Genomic DNA, 8,183 nt, shown 5'->3' on the forward strand with positions numbered 1-8,183 from the left:
CCTTAACCCTGAGGAGCCCCATGTGACACATATGTAACATTTTTTTAAACATTAATTAAAATTACTTCCAAACTAAAAAATCCTTCCCAGTGCCCACCAAAGCCCAAAGTTACATCGATGTAACATAAATAGTGCCCTCTATAGGTTGTTTGAGGTTCAGCTGCCATGTCATGACCTTTTGAGAGTTCCCTCTCATGTGTTACCACCAAGGATAGTTCGTCTTGCCAAACTCCTAGAATTCTGTGGCGTTTTTCAAATCGTTGTTGGTAAGTGTCTTGCAGATATTTGATGTAGGAATTATCTATAGATACTAAAGTTCACTTTGATACAAATATTTGTGCAATACTTGCTATTTCTGCAGAGTAAAAGTGGATTTTATGGCCATGTTACACCCATGTCACATTGGGATATTGCGTGCACTGTACACGTGTACATGATAGTTATGTGTAATGTATGTACATGTACGTGCCCATGTACGTAGTGTATACGAGTGCATGTACATGTAATTTGAACATCTTGCTAGTTGGCCAGTACCTAATTTGTAAATTTGGAATCCCTACTTTTTGGAGGGGACTCGTCTTTGAACTTGAAAAAGTCTGAGAGATGTGGGGCAAATTACATGTACGTACATGTAGGCCTAGGCCTGAGGCATTCATTTACATGTGCATGTGTGTGCATGTCATTAGCCAATTCAACTCCTGCAGTTCTGTTCTTGCAATTTCCATGTTTCTTTATGTCATCAAGTGGTATTACTGGCGACAAAAGTGAATTTATTTTTTTTTACAGGAGGATGGCTTCCCATCAAAGGGGCCGGTTTCATGCAAAAGATGTATTGCAAGTTTTGGATTGTGATGAGAGCGATGATGGGTCAATAGATGACAGCGATTCAGATGAAGCGATGATGACTGGCCAGTGAAAGTGCAGAAGCGGGGCAGATGTAAACTTTGCGCAGTGAACAATACTAACACCTTGTGTGAAAAATGCAACGTGAGACTCTGCTTAGTTGAGGAACGTAACTGCTTCAAGTCTTACCATGTGTAGTGCCTGTTACTGGTATTCATATCAGTGATCCAGCAGTGTAAAGCCAAGATGGTTTATGATAAAAATTTACATGTTCGGGTATTGATACTTTGGGGTCGGGGGTCACTTCAACAAACAAAAGTTTAGAGAACATTGAAAATGCTGTCAATAAAGTGTTCATTGGTTTATCCTAAGGGGAAATTGTCATTCATTAGGTTGTTTTCAAATTCCCAATTACACCCAAATTTTGACCACAGAAAAAAAATACATATATAGGCGGGGAGGGGGGTGCACACGACCCCCCTCCCAGATTTGACCAAGAAGTTGACTATGTACCATTAATTAACAAAATGGATAAAGATTCCTAAATATTTACTTGTACATGTACCTGATTGCGGTATGTATTGTGATCCATATCCACTCAGTTGCAAATAATAAGGTATATGTATGACCCAATGTTACATATGTGTCACATTCCGAAAAACACCCTGGGGAGACGAAATGTTTGAAAATAAAACTTGAATGTGGTAGAGCATCTCCAACAAAGGTGTTTCTGCTAAAAACAGATTTTTATGTCATTTACAAGAAGCCTTGGGTTCCTCAGGGTTAAAAAAAAATTCTGAAAATCCAGAAATCTTGAAAAATCTCAAAATTCAGACCAAAATATACATTTCATTGAGAGATTCAACTATTGTCTATATAATTACGTATGAGTTTGTTTACTGGTATTTGTTTGAAATAATCTTTAACTGGATGCCATACTAGTCACACACCGTGTTTACGCTTAGGCTAGGCACGTAAATTATACCTTGTTCCAAGCACAAGCTTACGATAATTAGACTTTGCGTATACATGTAGTATCCAAGTCATGACGCATTTAAACCTATACTGTCCAGTACGTGTCAGTCCTTGCAAAATAAATAGCGCCAGTTTACTGTAATGCTTGCTGCATAAGGGTGCATTCCTCCAAATGGATGTATTTCTTCTCATGAGCTCATTAATTTTGTGATCCCACGGGGTTTTTACAATAAGACCTGCCATAATCAGGAGGCATCATAAAAATATTTCTATAAATCCCGAATTTGGGACTGACAGTTTCCAGTTCGGGGTATTTCTTTCACATAAAGCCCCAAATTACGGGCCTATTTTGGAGAGAGGCGGGCGGCTACATTCAGAAATGAGCGTTTAGTTTTACTGCTGTTTTGGGGGTATCTTCCTTGAAAGGCGAATAAAAAAGATTTTCGTGGTTAACCCCCATGAAATTGAAACGAAAAGTGATCTTCTGGCCATAATCTTGAATTTCCAGTAAAAAAACGGAGGCCAACCTCTTCACGAGAGTCAATAGGCGGCGCCATTTCGGTCCGATTTTGCAGTTTTCTATGGGCGCGTATTTGGTGTAGTGCAACCAAAATATCACGCCCTCTTTTGTTCCGCTCGGAGCGGATTAGCTTGAAGGGTGCAGTGTATTCTCCGCCTGGCGGACGCGCACGAAAAGTACCACCCCTCACAGACTCTTTCGTAAAGAGGGGTCTGTTTGGGCCAAGAAATGGTGGAATTGTGTCAGTATGGCCCAGGATCATCTCTGTAGATTCGGGGACACCCATCTTGGGGCATAGCAGACAAAGGTGTGATTGAAAATTTGTGAGAAGAGCCCTAAGAAGGTGAGGGATGTCATTTGAAATATGGCCGCTGAGAAGACTTGGGAACATTCACGTTTTGGGGGTGAGTTTGTTTTTGGACGATAATTAAAAAATTCATTGGTTAACCTACTAAAACTGAAAATCAAATGAAATCTGAAGGACCAAACAACACATTGTTTTTTTGTTTGAGAGGCCTCAGGGACTCCAGTTGCCTGCCATGGGGCTCCAAACTTTGTTTGAATTTACATTATTTTCAATGGAGCTTGAATTGGTTCAGTGCACCCTTGAGTGGCAATGAAAGAATGACGCTTCTGATGTTTTGACGATCGAAAAAGGGCGCTACCCGTGCGACCACTAATCTCCGCATTATTTTAGAGGCATCGATTAAACGGCTTCTAAAAAGGTCGATGGTTTGAATAGGTCTTAACAAGGCTATACGCGGGAATAATATTCCAGGCATTTAAACGCATGGAATTTCATGAAAAACTAGGATTGTGTAATGCCGACAACACCCGACTACAAGTTCGTTTTTTTACACTTTCGTCCCTTTTCATTCATGAAGTCTGCAGAGACACTCGCATTAAATTTGAAACTTTCAAGAAATGGAGGTTTGACTTTTTAGGGAAGTGTTTGGTAGTCTTGGTTCCAAGACCTTCCGGTATACGTAGTTTCACGACACAAACCATCACACATACTGTACATTATGTAGGCCTACATGTACTTGGCGCTGTCACCTCACGAACTGTTATCACAGGAAGGCCTTGGATATTTTGTAAGGTCTTGGGCGGCAACAGATATGGAAATAAAGGTTGGATATGCTTTATTCATATCACGTGAGTTGTGATCGGCAGAAGTTACGCAAATTACTTTCAAAATGCTTCGTGTTCACGAACTACGTTTTCTTATTAAAACAAGGGCCAACGTCATGGTGAACATGTTTTCTCGGATGCTCATAGCTAAACACTCACAAAATATCCTTCTATGGCCCGGGGCAGCAGCCAAGAGGTTGCCATGAGCGCCTATAACTAAAGAAATCGAGCCATTTTCAATATTTGTGATGTCTCATCACCACGGTACGGTCACGATGTAGGCCTATAATGTCCCTGCTCTTTAGCACCGCGAATTTTCCCAAACCTGGAAATTTATAAGGTAAATTATCAACTAATATCTGAAAACGGAAAGTTCCTTTCAAAACAATCTGTTGGCATATCTTGAAGGCATTTTACAACCACTTGAAGACGGCATTTAGCCCTTTCCGTGCGTGATCTTTACAGAATTCTTTATAACCAAGTCCAAGCTGACGTAATGATTATGGATTTTATCAAGGCTTTTGGTCTTGTTCCTCACCAAAGACTCTGGCTGAAGCTAAAGCAAGTGGGGATCACCGGATCACTAGGCCTACACAAGGGGGTCGGCAATTTCCTAACGAAACGTTCTCAGCAAGTTGTTCTGGAAGGAGTGTCATCGTCATCCATAAATGTTACTTCTGACGTTCTCCAAGAGACTGTACTGGCCGCTGTTTTTCATCTTATATCTCAATAACCTACCAGAAGGAATTTCACAAGAAGTGAGGATCCTGGCAGATGACATATTATACCGTTAGATATTCGTTGATAAGGACTAACAAGGACTGCAGAAAGATATTGTTATCCTCTGCAAATGGGAATCCCGCTGGCAAGTGAAGTTTAATACTGCCAAGTACTACACCATGGCATTACTCACAATTACAGCCACTTCAATTAATTTATCGTATGAACAAGAAACCCCCTGGTCAAAAGTCATACTAATCAGGGGAGGGGGGGAACTTAGTAATAAACTGGACAGGGCTGATTATAACAACACAACTTCAAAGGCGAACAAGGTTCTTGGATTCCTTCGCAGAGACCTGTATAGCTGTGCTCATTCAGCAGACCTTGGTTAGACCCAAACTGGAATACTGCGCCAGCATATGGGATATATATTCCCTTTAACCATAAAAATTGGCTGGAAGCAGTCCAACGTCGAGCGGCCAGATTTGTACAGACTGTCGCAGAACAACCAGTGTCTGAACTATGATAACTAACTTAGGCTGGAAGTCTTTGGAGGAACGACGAGCCACCTCCAGACTCACTTCACTCTCAAAGTCTATTCACCGTATTGTTACCATTGACATCGGTTAGCTCCGAACCAAGTTGAAATGGGGATTACAACACGCAAATCATCTACAATTTCATTCAATCATCCAAATTCAAAAAATGATTGTTTCAAGTGCTCCTCCATCTTGAGAACCACCACTGAATGGAACCGACTCCCCAGTAACATCAGAGACAGTGCATCCGTCGATGCCTTTAATTAAGTCCAACCTAAACAACATGGAGTTATCATTTTTGAGGGGGCTCACAACAATTAATTTTTCGTTTGCTAGCCACTACGCACCAGCAACTAGTGAATATTCCAGTGTGGAGTTTGTTGCAGTAATAAGCAGAAGCACTTTCTGCGGAAATTTTCAGACTTCGAGATCGGGACGCCATTTCTGTTTTGAATTCTCAGATAAGTGACGTCATGAACTTATATGAATAATGCAATATAAGGCTCAAACGAGGCTATTGGTGGGCTCCCGAAATTCGAGGGAAAGCAAGGAAAAACATAAGATATGAAAAGAAACATCGAAGACATTCCTGTGATAACGATTCCTGTGGTGATAGCGCCCTCTAACAGTGTACGTGTGATGATTCTTGTCGAGGAATAACTACTGGAAGGTCTGGTAACCAAGACTTATGTGTTTGGATGTATGCAGATACGGTAAACGCGTATTGTGATTGCGATGCGCGCGAAAACGCACACCCCTCAACCACCCTCAACCCACTGCTGATTGCCCACGATTTTCATTACGGTTTCGAGGTACCCATATTGGCCATTATTACATAAACGTCTTTCCAAACGTGTTAAGTTTGACAAACTATCGATAAAAACCATGGTTCACTAAATACCCTGAACCCTACTTTTGATGGTTGCTTGCAATCACTTGGAGGAATCCGCCTATCTTAAATTTTCTTTAAATGTGTTTTGAGACTGTAGCCATGATGGTACTGCTAGCCTAGCATTTGACGAGCTCCTCTATTCTACAAGTGTATTGTGAACTCTGATGTATGAATTCCAAGGCATATGGAGAGAAGTGAATGAAAGGGTCGCTACAATAGATTTTTTTGTGATCACAACCCCCCAAAATGCACCTTTGTGCCTCAGTTAGGTAACCTTATTCTCAACTTCTGTTTCATTATTTCAACTTTTGTTTCATTATTTCAAAGGGTATTTTAACGCCTTTTTGGTTTTATGCTAATGAGATTTCCACATTCATGAGCAAAACTATGATGTCATATCAGGAAAGGAAGAATCCTCAATGTTACATTGGTCTATACACAAAAAAGGTCCTGCACTTTTGTATATTTTTCTGGACTCAGTTTTCTCTTCTTAGCTGATTCATTGGTGTTCATGTGCATAGCAATAGGAAAACATTAATATCTCTCAGAAATGATTTCAGTGGGTAAATTCTGGGTTCCCAATTTGAACAGAAACACCTGTGCACTGAACCATTCACAGCAATAGCGCCCTCAGTTGCATGGATAATTTTAATTGTACCCTGGGCTCAACGGCGCGGTGATGGAGATCGACAAATATCACCGAATATGGTCATAACATTTTCGTCAATAGGCCAATTTGGCGGAGATTTTTTTTGTAATCCTCACCCCAGACATACCCAACAAGCCTTAATCACCCATTGGCCAGACCCCATACACTGCCGAGTTAAAATTCTTGAAAGATCAGTCACCCCAAGGAGGCGATATGGTCTTTATCAGGAACTGGATCTCTTTGTTTACAGACTTGTGCTTACTGGTCACGGCTGTTTGGGTTGTGACCTGGTTTTACTTGTACTTCCACAGCAGAATAATGGGATGTAGTTAGAGTGGACCTCAGGGACGTATTAGCTACCATAAAACAGTCGTACAGGTTGTACAGGTTCAGGCATGACCGGAAACTGACCTGGAGACAAAAATCACCTCATAGAAAATTGATGTGATTTGGGGGGCGTGGCTGCTCATTTGTTTACAAGCATGTGCTGACTGGTCACGGCTGTTATGTTTGTGACTTATTACTTTTGTTATTATGTTTTGTGTTTATATTATGTATATTATTCCGTTTATATTTTGTTGTTATTATTACGCTTGTGACTTTATTACTTGTACTTCCACAGCAGCATAAAGAAATGTAGGGACTTGAATGATGGTATTAGCTACCATAAAACAGTCGTACCGGTTCAGGAATGACCGGGAACTGACCGATGACGAGAGTCTCCATGTGGTGACAACAGTCTTCGTTTTGGGGCGTCGCTGCCCCCAGGGTTAAAAACGTGCCATTTTCAATGCATTTAACCAAATAGGAGTGTAAAAGAGTTTCATACAACTAAGAAGAGCACAAAGAAGCAGAAAAATTGTGTCTAATAAAAATTCATTGCAGCTACACCTTAACTGTGGTCAACTATGCCACCCTTGAAGCCTCCCATTTGAAATTGTAATTGACTACTTTTCTGGAGTTTTGCCTCCTAAAATAAGTGTATGCTGTGTGCTCCTCCCAAGAATTAGTCCTTAGTAACGGCACTGTTGGAGAGAGTAAGAGGTTTTTAGTCTTCAAGATCGAGGGGATATAAGAATACATAGATTATTTGGAATATGTTTTGTAAAGTTGAAGCATAAACCTCTGTCACTCCATAAAAAGCCTAGTCTGGTTCCCTACCCAAAGATTCCCTGACAACTCTTGATAAAAAAAAAATTACGCCAGGAAGCACCCATGGATATAAATGGTCCGGGGTCAGACGTTGAGAGCCCGGATGTTTTCAATTTCATTAGTGGCAACATCTCAAAAATGAGGCTTTTCACTTATCCAATGGGCAATACTGCAAGTGTATCCCCACCGAGAGCATGTTTCAGGCACAGAGCCTGCATTGGTCAAAGAAAGTTATATTCTGCATTTCACCTGGAATTATGGCCAAGGCGACCTTCGATTTCAATGCATAAAGTAAAATATTGTAGGATCAACAGCTGCCATCAGGATACGGGAGTTTACGTTCAACAGCTAGCCTACCTACCTGGACCGGGAATAACCGAACCGCAAAAGAGTGTGACTCTGTGTGTGAAAATCGTTCTTGAGAGGAGACTAGTCTTCAAGCCTCTCGTGAAAGCTTCCCCCGTTGAAATGTCGAACTCCCGGCCCTTTGAAAAACGAATATCCTCCACAGCCACAATAAAAGCCCTTATTCAAGTCGGGTCACCCCCAGCGTGTTTTGTAAAAAACAATTTTGCATGTTCCCGCCAATAATAAGACCTGGTAATGACACTGAGAGAGGGTAAGAGGTTTTAACCTCAAGTAGGGATGAATTTGTGAGACATTTAGGGGGAGAGCATATGGATAGTTATTTGGTAATTTGTTTTGTGAGATGGCAAGCATAAACATCTATCACTCCAGATATATATCACAAATGGAAACAAG

General features: G+C 41.0%; 1 long non-coding RNA gene across 1 annotated transcript; it reads left to right on the top strand.

The window, feature by feature from the left end:
* On the top strand, window positions 1-1,504 carry LOC147799752 (uncharacterized). Its single transcript, XR_015424910.1, has 2 exons — window positions 1-266; window positions 787-1,504. It is a non-coding gene; the product is annotated as an uncharacterized LOC147799752 (long non-coding RNA).
* The last annotated feature ends 6,679 nt before the right edge of the window (window positions 1,505-8,183 follow it).

Source organism: Acanthaster planci, linkage group LG03, assembly GCF_054643075.1.
Source record: "Acanthaster planci isolate LZ-2023a linkage group LG03, COTS_SCS, whole genome shotgun sequence".
Lineage (NCBI taxonomy): Eukaryota > Metazoa > Echinodermata > Asteroidea > Valvatida > Acanthasteridae > Acanthaster > Acanthaster planci.